The 13165-nt window shown below is 43.1% G+C and overlaps 1 protein-coding gene across 10 annotated transcripts in view; it reads right to left on the reverse strand.

The window, feature by feature from the left end:
* SOX1 (SRY-box transcription factor 1) overlaps positions 1–13165 on the reverse strand; it is a 486872-nt gene that overhangs the window by 21212 nt on the left and 452495 nt on the right. For 6 of the 10 annotated variants that reach the window (XR_015734545.1, XR_015734548.1, XM_087895431.1 and 3 more), the window contains exon 3: positions 3511–3637. The exons of 3 other annotated variants lie outside the window; for them this stretch is intronic. The gene's annotated coding sequence lies outside the window, so the exon portion shown is untranslated. Of the gene's footprint in view, positions 1–3510; positions 3638–5392; positions 6801–13165 lie in introns of those variants that run through there. One more of the 10 variants, XR_015734551.1, reaches the window with a different exon arrangement.

The raw sequence follows: 13165 nt of genomic DNA on the forward strand, positions 1-13165 counted from the left end.
TAATATAACTCATATCTCAAGGTAATACCATTCTATCCTAACTTTAAATGTATTTGGTAGTAGGAGGCTAAACATGAACTGAAAATATTTTGTTGTATTATTTTTAAAATTTAAGAAAGAAATCAGAGGAAAGATTTTGTATTTTAGAGTAAACCTTTATGTTTGGTTTAAATCTTTATGTTAGAAAATAGCTAAAAAGTGGAAGGGAATAGATTTATTTAGAGGGTTTGATTTGAGTAGTATAAGCAATTTGATCAATTGTGTAACACTTGTGGCCCATAGAACACCCTCTCTTTCTATGAATGAATTAATCAGATATATTTTTGTTCAAGTACAGTATGTGAAATTTTGATTCTGTACTAGTTAGTTTCTTTTTCTTTCTAGACGCATATATGCACACATTTTAGTATTACACATATTATAAAGCTTGTGGATAAATTACCAATCTAATTTCAGTGTAATTATCAGCGAACAGTAAACAGTAGCTCAATTAAACAATCATTTGAGCATTTCAACTCATATCCTGTAACCCTTTATATTTATTCATGATGTATTAGAGCTGGCTGATGAACACTAAAGTGCATAAGGTAGGTAGACATCTTGCTTAAACACAGAGATTGACAATTTTATGCATATCTTTCATAAGCCTTGAACAAAATGAACCATGATCAGGGTTTGTGGAAGATGTATTCTAAAGTGTTGATAAGAGGCCTGGTTCCTTTTCCCTATTTTCTTGAGCAATCTTGTAACACAAATGAATGACAAAAACCACAAGCCTAATATGGCAAATAAATTGAGAAAAAAATAGTTGGACAATTGTCTGTAATTGTTCCCCTCAATAAATCTTTCATTTCAGTTTTAAAGAAAATGAACGAATACTTTTAAGGGAATGCCCTTAATCTGTTCTCAGCTTCTTTTGGTTGATTTTTATCTCTCCCCCCCCCCCCGTCCCCCGCCTGCCCCCCAAAGCTCCTTCTTAGTTTGTATGGTGGGGCAAAGAGATAAAACCCCTGAATATGTCTTATATTTAGTATTTATTCTTTCAACAAGGAAGCGTGGGCCAAAAGCAATAAATAGATACTTCTGTCTGACTATTTTCCCATTTATTTTTTGGCAACAGAGACAATTGATTTCTGCTTATATTTGCACACCCACAGTTCAAATCAGTTAAACCTGAAAATGATACATGATAGATGCCAGCCTCCCACTTTACTCTGTCTTTAAAATAAGGATTTGAGGGGAGGGGATAACCTATAATTGCAACCCATAGTCAATTACATATTCTTAAGGCTAATTAAAGTAAGGCTTATAAAGATTTATAACATGATATAGGACTGTAGCAACCTAAAAACCCTTTTAAGATAATTAAAGCTACTGATAGCCCATCCTTTTTTCTAACCTCCTTCTGAAGAGCCCACGCCTTTACACTTAGTCTGAGTGATTTAAAAGATTCAAAGAATTTCTATATAAAATGTATTTTCTGTTCAAATAGTAAACACACAGAGACACATACACGCACAATCAGCTTTTAAAAATCCAGAGAAGTCAGGGCCAAGGAAAATAGAGCTAATTCTTTAAAAGCATCATTGCAGTCAACTTAGCATAGCCCTTTGCAAAGCATTTTTATTATAAGCACTCTTTATACAATAAGTTAAACCACATGGAAATTGAAAATAGGAGAAGATTTGTTCTTTTACTCTTTTTACTCATTATTAGGAGAAGAAAAAAGTTGCTCAGGAGAATACCAAAATCAAATGGTCTAATTTTTGTATCTCTCCACCCCATAGATGCACAAAATATGCAGTTCCAGAGTTTGGGTCAAAGTTCCACTGGAATCTGGAGAAGGGAACAATAATGAAGTCATGGAGAGAGTCTGATTATCTTCAGCTCAAAATTAGGTTGTGTGGGGGAATTGAGTTGCATTGCAGCCCTAGAAAACATAGCAATATAACAGATGAGATGGGCTGGAGAGACTACCATCAGGCAGCTTTACTCAATAACATATACAATATAACTAAAGTAAGAGGTGATGGATGGAGGGGCTAGAAACTCAGGCCAATCAATGCCTGTTCCATCTGTGTCAGATACCTTGCCTAATATTTACCTAATATTTCCAGAGTTAAGATGGCCTGATTTTTGTTACTACCGTTTTTTTAATTTATCTTAAACATTGCTTTGTTGGAAAGCAAGTCTTTTATAGAGGAAAATTGGCTTAAATGAATGTATTGGCTTAAAGAGGAGGAACACATAGGAACAGAGGCATTCAACGAAGCAGAAAATGTTAGCGATAAAGGTGTTTAAACATGTTTAAGGGCCAGTCATGATGGGTTAAAGGATCTCATCTTTAGATATCAAATGTATTTTAAAATAAGGAACTTAAATATATACAATGGAGAGGAACCATCCAGATAGGAAAGCAGGGTCATTCTGTCCAATTTTCATACTTCACATTTCCTACAAGAACTTTTCACTATTGCAGTTGGCAGAATTATATCCCTAACAATTACCTTGCTTTAGAAAGGGAAACTAATATAAAAAGGCTATGTCTCATATTCTGAATGGGATTGTGCTTCCTTTGAAATATGAGGCACAGAGGTCAGTGTTCTGCAGGAATGACTTTTTGTTCCCTTTCAGACATCCCGGAATATGGCCAATTTTGAGTTTCCTGCATCACTCAGTCAGTTACTCTGATTTGTAAGAATAGATATACTACAACTTATTCTTCTTCTTTTATGGTACTTTAATCATGGCTCAAGTCTTACTATAATTTGAAACCAATTATAAAGTTTGGTTTCAAATTCTGTTTCACAGCAACTAGAAAAAGTAGCTGCTATTAGGTGTGAATGGTCTCCTCCCTGAGATTTGACTGGCCCTGACCCTATTAGCCTTCAGGAAGGCCTTGATGATAAGGGTATTTCTTTAGGCATTGGGATGAGATTTTAAAGAGGCTCATCCCTTGAGATGTGTTGTGTTGTTGTTAAATTGTTATTTATAAGATTCTGTTTATAATTCTTGGAGTGACACTTTTGTTTGTAGGACAGCCATATAAATCATATGAACAAATAATAATTTACCTTTAGGAATGCTTCAAATGTTGACTAATGTGCAGTCTCACGAAGAAGGAAAAGATAGTTACGTATAATTCTGTGCAATATTTGAACACAGTTTTTACACTGGACCATCTTGGAAGAAATACAAAAGTAGTTTTATTGTTCAAGCTAGGGGTTAAATTCACAATTGGCCTTTGAATGAGTCTAAGCTCCAAAAAATAGCCAGGCCAAAGCAAAGTAGTGCCTGGAGTCAGGATAAAAACTAAAATGGATCTGACTGAAATTAAATAATCAACATTTAATGAAGAATACAGTTCACCATTTGAAGATCTCTAGGGTCAACACCAAATCAAAGCTATTGGTTGTGTAATCCTACATATTAAGTATTACTCTATAACCAAAATAAAAGGCCTTAAGGGACCATTTTCTTAAAAATCTTTTGATGTGGCCAAATCTGTACCTCTATTGAAATGTGAAGTGATGATGGATAGTTGCATTCCTATTTTTGCAGTCCCTCATTCCAGGGATGGAGAAATCTGGAGTCAGTGCTGGACAGATGAACCCTTTCATCCCCTCCTTCCATTACCCTGAAAATCCAATTTGCACAGCAATTAAGGTTAAGAAAAAAAAGGCTCATTTATATTAATAGGACCTTTAGAAAAATCACTAATTGCCACATTGGGTGGTACTAAAGAAGGGAAGTTGCTGGTTGAGACAAGGTTCTATAGGCTGCTTTTCCTTGATGAAAACATTGTTTCCTTATTATTGTGTACACTCACAGAGACCTGGGGTTAAATAATGTGGTATACGAATCTCAATGCCTGGCTCAAGGCACTTTACTGTACTTTCTAGAACTGGAAGCTTGGATATAGTATGCCGTCTTATTTGTATGTAAATAAGTTGATATGTTTTGCTTTTTACAGGTTTTAAATTCTTTTTTTTTTCCTCTTACATGTGCAGCTGCCTTGTGCTGGGAAAAAAATCATGAAATTAAATTTTACCAACCTAAGTAATTTTAATAAGATGTTTAAATACTATATGGACTAGTCTCACCTGTATTAAGGCAAAGTTATTTTTCTTATCTTTTTAAAAAAACCTGTGATTAATTTGAAAACAGCAGGAAAAAAGTTTTCCTGGAACGCTGAGAAAATATACAGACTAAATGCTTACAGAAGCAAATAGTTATTGAGAGGGAGAAAACAGTATTAGGTGCTGTTCTATCTAGTGGATTTTTGTGACAAGAGATATACTAAGTACTCAGCTTAGTATTGCCTTAGTAAATATATCTATCTAGTGCAATAGTAGTTTAATTCTTCCAAAGTTTCAGTCAGATGCCTATTTTTGAAGTCCTTTGTAGTCCTGCCTTCAGTTAATGAGACGTCTCCTGGAAAAGAAGAGACATTTCTATCTTCAAGGCCTAGTTTTGAGAACCAAAACAGGAAGGGTGATCACAAGAGCTGCCTTAAAAGAAGGGAAAGAAAGGTAAGCAAATTTGAGCTGTTTTTGTATTTCAGTTTAGCAGTGCAGTCTTGGGCATGGAATGAATTTATTCCAAAGTATTTATAGGAATGCAATTGAAGTATTTATAAACTATCAAGCAAAGTATTTCTTATACCCCAGAACTCCAATTTAACTTGCTTTACAATAACTTTTGTAATGCTGAGCCTTCTGTCTTTTATTTACTATCACATCTCCCCTCTGTCTTTCTCCTACTCTCTGCAAGGAAATGATGATTCTGATGCAAAAAACTTAGCCTTTGAAAAGTGGAATGTTTTGTTTTGTGTGTGCCTTTGAGTTACTCTTGACTTTTAGCATCAACAATGTTTTTTATTGGTCCCTTAAAGATATTTACAATAGAATGGACTACTGTATAATCCATTTCATCAGAGCTTTAGTCCAAGAATATATCTTACTCCTCTCTCTGAATGATGTTCCAGTCATCCAACGACCTATGATCCACCAAAAAAAAATAAATATGATAATTGGCTACACTAATGCAAAATTCCTGGTTGCTTTCACAAAGGTTGGATTAGTAATTGGTAAGGAGTTGTTACTAAGCATTTTGTTGGTTTCATTTTACTACAGAACTTACTAGGGAGATTTCATATTGCTTAGAACTGGGTTTCAGAGTTCAGAATCCCAGGTTTAGCGGTATAAAGCTATTTCCCAACCTTCCCTGGGTTTTCAAGGATACGTTTACAGTACATGACTCTGCAAGGTAGATGTGCCATCAAGGAGATACCAGCTAATGAGAATATCAAACTAGATCTGAGAAAGCAAGATTAAGAGTGCATTTGGGGGGGGGAAGGGGGGAGAGAAAGAGAAGTAATTTTGAAGATTACTTGTGAGAGGTTTAAAGATGCTTCCTATAGCAGCTTTGACTGATGGTGCAGATGATTGGCCTGCTTGTTTCTGTTGCTCATTAACAATCCAGAGGGCTACTACCGCCCAGGCTCACCTCACTAGTCATTGTAGCTGCTGGATTGCTTGCATTGCTGACCATAGAGTAGCAACTGGTGGTCTGTGCCTGCAGCACTGCTGCAGTTGCCTTGGCTTTGCACTGTGCAAGACAATGGGACCCACTGTTCTCCCCTTCTTTGCCATTCCATCCTATTTGCATAGACTGTTCTGCCTGATTGAGCAGCTTGGGCTGTCCAAGGGACCCCCCATTGTTCCCAGATCATTTGGAGATGGCAGAGATGACAAGATTCAGGTGAGAGATGATGTGGGTGATTTGCTCATACATCCAGCCCAAGCCAGACACTCTCAGGAGCAGAGCTGAGCAACGGGGACCATGGCCAGGGAAAAGAAAAAAAGGAAAACTGTTCTGTCCTAGATTTTTAAATGGGAATTACTCCGGATGCAAGGTTCTGTGTTCTCTGCCCCAAAGTCAGAGTAAAATAAATGTTTAACTCCATCTAGATGATAGTACAGAGCACTACAAATATTTTTAATTCATAATTTCTCACCAAATTTACAACAGACCAAGAAGATATGGATGACTTGAAGAGTAAATAGGATCTTATGAAATCGTGACTGACTTTGTTCCCTTAGAGAAGAGTATCTATTATTCAGATAATATTCAGATAATAACCCTCACCCCAAGAGCCCTTCATCTCAGAGTCCAAGAAAGTAAGCTTCGATCAATTCCTTAGAAAGACTGGAGACAGACTCTTTCTCCTGCTTGATTCTTAGGAGACTAAACTTTGAAAGATTAAATTTAGGTGGTTAAACACTGGAGCAGATTGAATTGGTGACTAAGGAAAAAGGTGAGAATTTGAAGTTTTTAAAATCGTTCCATTTTCACTGATGTCTGGCTATCTCTCAGAAGTTTGCAATGGAAGTTGCCCTACATTATTTTGTTAAATATTGATACTTTTTTATTTTAAAAATTTAAAAGAAGGGAGTTATTCATCCCCGGAGGAATCCTCCACTCTCTTCCCGTCTCCAGGGAAATTTTCGCGATTCCCAGCGGCTCTTCCGAGCTGGCTCGTTAGAAGAGGCAGAGGCTGGCTTGGCTCAACAGGCACTCGCCCAAGATGGAGTTGGATTGGCACTTTCGCTTTGATTTCGTAAAACGAAGAACAAGCGTTGGAGATCCGAGATTGTTGTAATTTTTTTCCCCCTGTCTCTCGTCCCTCCATCCAGGTCTTGCGTACTTTTTGCATTTATTTAAATCCAGGTACATACATACAGACATTTCTCGAAAGGAATTGGCCTAAGCAATCGAGATTATTCCGAGGGAGTTCTGGATTTCTGACATTCGCGTCTCCTTACAGTGTAAAGATCTCCTCCACCCGCCGCCTCCCCAGTCGTCGTCCCCCCCTCCCCATCAGCATCTGCTTAGCCCGGAAGGAGGAAATAAATGTGTGGCAGGACTCCAGCGATGCTCAGGCCCAAATGCAAGTGCCTTAATCCCACTGTCCTCCACAATCAGCGGAAGGAAGAAAAAAGGGAGGGAGGGAGGGCTAAAGAGTTACAAGTATTTATTTATAATTAAAGGCTAAATTCTGCCCACTGCTGAATCGAGGCAGAATGGCTGGAGCCATCAGCTTGGCTTCCGAAGGTCTCCTGCCGGCATTTACTGGAGATTGCCAAGGGATGGCTGTCGGATGAACCTGTTGAGCTCGCGAAAAGCAGTGTTTAGATTATCGCCAGGCTGTGGTTTCCTAGACCGCACTCCGCGGTCCTTCGGAAGTGGGTCGCGTTCTCTCCAGGGGAACAACGCGGAGATCTATAGGATCGCTTTTTGACAGATATGTCTGGATTGCGCAATCCCGCAAAACAGCAAAACACTCCCCTACTTTGGGGAGCGAGGGACGTTGAAAAGAAAAATGGGTACTCTGACCCTGAAGTTGCCTGGGGCAGGCATTCTGGACGATCACATACCTGCTTCCGTTGAGACTAGCCCCCCCCCTCTCCCAAAGGATCGCCTCCAGATAGCCTGGGCCTGATTGCGATAGGCCGCTTTGGGGAGTCCAAATGGTAGCATCTGCCTGGGATGGGGGCTAAGCTGGCTCTCCCTTGCCGTTGGTTAGACGCCCCCTCACCCGTTCCTTACCCTCTGGGGTCTTTGTTGCTCCCTACTCCGGGGTTAAGAATACGGAGAGAACCGAACAGGCTCTAGAACGGGTTTAATTTCTAGTGTTTACTGATCGTTCGAGAGGCGCTTATCTCGATGAATATATAACGATTAATGCAACCGCAGGTTTCCAGATAAGTGATTGTGATGGAGACTGTTGGCGAGAAAATAGACAATTATCCGCTGTTAGCTTTATATAAAGATCGCATTAACTTGAATTAGTTATCAGACAAAAGAACATCCGAAAGCTGCACCTTGCCTTCCAGGCAACCGTTCTTGGGGACAGATCCTGGCCAGACGTTTCTCCAAGCTTTCCCTTGAGCAAAAGGCAAAGAGGGGCGGCCCAAGGGGTCCAAGGCCCTGGGGATGTTGTCGAACCTCTTATTCAGGGAAGGAAGGAGGAACTTTTAAATGACTCCCCAGGCGGCTCTGTAGAGCTCCGTTGCTTCCACTGCTCTGTTCCTGACGGGAAAGAATCACACACACACACACACACACACACACCCGGTTAGGAGGGGAGGCAGTCATTATTAAGTAGGAGCGAAAGTGTCCTGTTGGGGAGGGGAGAAGAGGGACGCGCGCTCGACCCCGAGGAATTCTTAGGGCTTCCACTTCACTCGACGGCCTCCCCCTCACGTTCCCCCGCCGAGAAAGAGGGGAGGACAAGCCCAGTTGGGGAGCGACCCCCATTGTGTCGGCAAACAATTGTCCGGTCTTTCTTCTTCCGCGGAGGTGAGCCGAAGCCTTGGAAGCTCGTGGGGCTTCAAGGGAGCGCGGGAGGGGATGGGGTACACAAGCGCTCGCAGTTCTCTCCGTGTCAAGTCACCCCCCACCCCAACCCTCCTCCTGTTTTAAACTGCTGCCGTGGAAGTTCAAAACAGAAGGGGGGAAAAAAATCGAACCACTCCAGTGACTGGGGAGGAAAAGTGCTTTGACGGGCGTTGCTGCTGGAGAGGCGAATTGGCTGCCGCCCAGGAGCTGGCGAGAGTCAGACGCTGGGCCTTGGGCTCCTTCCCAAGAGAGGGCCCATCCGGTGCGGGAGGGGGGCCGCTCCTTCCCGCTTGCCAAGCCAGCTCCCCCCGCAAACCTCTTGCTGGGCTCTCTCCCAGGGCCTCTCCGTGCGCTGCGGCGCTTTCTGGATCCCCGCTGAAAGGAGCGGCTAATGACCCCCCCTCCCCCGTTCCCAAGGCTGGCAGGCCGGCCTCGGCTCTGTGTGGTCCAGGCCTTCCTTTCCCAGCTCGCCCCTCTCGGCGGTCGGGCGAAGGGGCTCCCTCGGCTCGTTTGCACCTGCGTCGCTTCTGGCTCCTTCAGGAATGCGCTGAAGCTTGTAATCAGCTTTGTGAAGCCATTGAGCGCCCGGCCGAGGGAAACTTCCAAGGCTCGCGGAGGACCGGCCGGTTGAATGAGAGTCAGCATGGGGCGCCTCTCCAAGGCCCGGCGCTGCCAAATTCCAACAGAGCCCCGCACAATCGCTCCACACAAGCGGGGACGCGTCCCCCGCCCTGAGAAAAGAAAAGCGAAAATGCCAGTCGCAGAGGTTGGCCGTTTGTTCCCAGATTAGGGGCGAAACTCGGCAGGCTGCTCGGCCGGATTAACCATCCAGCTATCTATTTCTCATCTGCCCATCCAGCAAGCAGCGGAGGCTCCTCTCTTGAGTGTCGGCTGGGCAGAGGATTTGTGTGTGTGAGTGAGCGTGCCTGTTGTGCTTGATTAAGAAAGGTGGCCTCAATATTATAAGCTATTTTTCTCTGAAGAAAAATAGCTTGCTCCCTTTAAAACGCAAAACTATGACTTGCGACCAATTTACTTTGGCAGAATATCTGATTAGGATCAATGGTGCTGCAATATTTCAAAACTGTTTGGAAATTGCAGCGAAAAGGAGGGGGGAACAGGCGTGGGGGTGGGGGTGGCAGCGGGCAGCAACATCAGTTAAAACCTCAACCCTGGATAAAACTTGGTCATATTTGCAACGCAACATTATTTTTCCTTTTATCCCAACGGGGCTCGGTGCAAGCGAGGTGCCCCCAAGCTCAGTGAAAATTGGGAGGGGGTTCCAAGTCTCTCTTTTGTTAGAGCCGAGTTGCATGAGAAAGGCGACCACCGAAGAGGACAAAGACTTGGGAAAGATGTAACTGTGGCACAAGAGGCAACGGTTCGGTCAGGGGGTAATTCGTCTCCTTTTTCATCATCAGGCCCTAGAAATGCCTGGTGAAGTGTTGCCCCAACGCCCCGCGAAAATCCGAGGATTTTTGTTTTGCTTCGCATTTGGTTTGCAGGACGCCAGAGTGAAAGGTGTTCGCCTTCTGTGATTTCCTAACTCGCCGATTCCACCGAAAACGAGGCGGGACCGTGGTTCCTTTCGAGACAGCTTGACTTACTGGCGTCCTGATTGATTCCTAAGGTCGATTTACATTCAGGTTTTATGCCAAGAGTTCTTAGGTTCGACATCGTCAGGCCTCTGGGAAATAATTAATTCACACTAGGAATGACACTAGGCCAGCAAAGTTTAAGGCTGTAACACCAACCTGCCTTACAGCGAATCCCTTATTTACGCGGGAAACTTAAGTCGTTCTAGAAACTTTACGGCATCAAAAAGGGCCCGCACGGTTGCTCCTTTGGGGCGAGGTATTGCATGTACCCGGCAGCCTTTGCAGGCAAGCCGGGTTGCTGGAGAGCCAGATCTGAGGCCGGACATTTAAGCGGGGCTACTGGGATTTGGGGCCCGTTGGGCGGGATGGCGCGTCACGGTGCAGCTGAGTCGAAGCCTTTGGGTGCACCAAGGACAGGGCAGCAGCGGCCCAGGGGAGTTGAGGCCCAGCGGATTCCCTTGGCTGGGATAAAGACCGAGCGCCGGCGCTTTGGCCAGGCCTTTTTCAAACGTCCCCTTTCCCCCACCAATTTTTCCGTGCCCTCCTTTAGATGTGCGGGGACTACAACTTTCAAAATTCCCCAGCCATTCAACATAGGAATTCGGGGAGGAATCCCAAGCAAGTAGAATTCTGTTCTGGGCCTCGTGCAGAAGGCGCCTGCCCCTGCGACACTTCGTGAGGTTGGTCTAGACTAGAGACAAGTGAGGAGGCCCAGTCCGGTTTCACGGGCTTGTGCCCCATGCCGAAGGGGCGTTAAGAGTCCGCCTCTTCGATCCTGCAGGGCGGAGCCCGCTTCCTTTATAGCGCGTCTCTGATTTACTGCTATTCCCTATCCTAAGCTGTTTATTGCGTGGAAAAATCTACTTTCGCAACGTTCAAAGGAGCTCAGAATGATCTCCCCGTAATTAAAAAAGCGATAAATAAAACCCCGCGTTATCTTTTCATCCTCCAAACGGTGGTTAGTCGCACCAGTCAGTTGTCCCACTTAGCGCTTGATCGTCTAAATCTGGTCCCTGGGGTCGAACTTTTCCCGGCCAGAGAAGCACTCGGCAGTCGCCAACGCCACTCAGCCGCTCGGCAAAGTTTCCTTTGTTCCTGGTTCTTAATGAGGCCGCGAGCGAAGGCGTCTTCCGCACCTGACTCAGCCTCCATCCTCCTGCCGCACCTGCCTCTTCCCCGGCAGAAGCCCCTTTGGTTCCCACTGCGCTTGGCTTCCGACCGCTGGCGGGAGTGAAAGGCCCGTCCCGCAGACAGCTCTGCATCCATCCTCCATATCCGTTCAAGTTGTTAAAAGCTGGAAGAAACCACCCCCGAGTAAGCCTTCCCGTCCAGACGCGTTCTGTTTAATGGCTGGCGAACGAAAGGCCCGCGCTCCAAGTTTGGCTTGTGAAAGGCGACGCTTTTACACTTTTAATGCTGATTCCACGCGGGGGGAAAATCCCGCTGTGAGATTTAACGAGTTGGTAGATGTAATCCAAAAGCAGCGAAAGAAATGTTGCGTTGAAGTTTGGATGTAAAGGGATAAGCTTTACTTTGAAGCTAAGGAGCATTCCAACTATCTTGCCACCTGAAACTCTAGTAGCCAAATCTTGCCCTCCCATTCATTCCAACCTACAAAGGAACTATTTCATTTTCTCTCACCCTCCACTAGGCAAATAAAGTTTTCCCTCCAACCCATCTTGGAACTTGGGTGCTCTATTTTCTGTTGGTTTGCTTCTTCCAACTATTCTCAGTGACAAGGCAGGGGGATATGCAGTAATTCAGAAATTAGTGAAATTTTATTCTTGGTGGGCGCATTGGATTAAGAGGCTGGGAGAGTGTGAAACAAGTCAACGTGTAATTGTATGATAAGGCTCTCACGAGGAATTTATTGGCCAAGTTGCTATTTCTATTCCTTCCTAATCTCGTTTAGCACATTCATTCTCTGCAATCTGTCTCCATAATCTTCTGTGACAGCATGGCAGCCAATAGAAGCATGCATGTTTGGAGAGAAGAGAAAATATGCAGAGGCGTGATAAACTGATGCTAATTATCCATATTTAGGACACGGAGTGCAGAAGATCAAGGTTTACAAATAACAAACTAGAGCCAATGATGATGACTTCCTCGTGTGGAATATATTGTAGGGGACAAGATAAGGCCTTCACATGCAAAAGAGATTTATTGGTCAAAGGGTTCACCTTCCACTTTTCCACTTTTATATAGCAGTAAATTATTTAGGCTAAATTCACCAGAACATTACTCTTTTATTTGGCAATGTGCCATGACTTGCTCCTTCTTTGTGTCCTTTCAATGCAAATCCTTGTAGTGTAACATCAGTTGATAAGAAACAAATAATTGAAGTAATGGGGAATTCCCTTTAAATTGTGCATTTAAGATAGTACAGCAATCATAATCTAATAAAGGGAGGGGTTGAGTCTGAAGGATAGAATAGAGAGAGCTGAAGATGGATAAAATGGCCAAACTTGGTTATTCAGCCAAACTGGTACCAGTAATATCTAAGAAGAAAAAGATGTGGGTTTCGGGTGACACTTCCGTTTTTAAACCTTAAGTGGCTTTTCACATCCATGCAAAAGAAAACAGGTATACATTTAAATTTGGAAGTTATTGCCATTCCCCCTCCTCTTTTCACAAATCAGCTGCCTCCAAGAAATATAGTGATTCGGTTTTTAAACATTTCTATTGTATAGTTGAGGGCTTACAAGTAGTGATCTTAGTACTTTGCAATAATTGTGTCATACTTTTTTCTGCCAAATGCTTTGGCAATTAGAAAAGAGGGATGGTTCGGAATGGTTTATGGGATTGGATAGTTACTTGTTCCCCAAATGGTAACATTTCCCCACATATTTATGTGGCATTTATTTTAATTTTTTTCCTTTCTTTTTTTCCAAATACTTCCATCTCTATAGCTTTTGATTTTCACACCACTGCTTGTATTTGAAATTTCTGTTAAGATCTTTTAGTTTATTACATATAAGCAACATGCCCTTGGCCACTGACTCAATGATAAAAGCCTATAAATAGATTCAACTCATACACAGGAAATTTATATCAGTTAATTTGGAAGACAGAGAGCAGCAAGGGAGTTAAGAGGTTGGCATCATCTCCAAATCATTTTGGAGCCTGCAGTTAAACAACGGCATGGCTCTCCAAAAGATTTTCTT

This window comes from Pantherophis guttatus, chromosome 5 (genome assembly GCF_059756535.1).
Source record: "Pantherophis guttatus breed Tessera chromosome 5, ASM5975653v1, whole genome shotgun sequence".
Lineage (NCBI taxonomy): Eukaryota > Metazoa > Chordata > Lepidosauria > Squamata > Colubridae > Pantherophis > Pantherophis guttatus.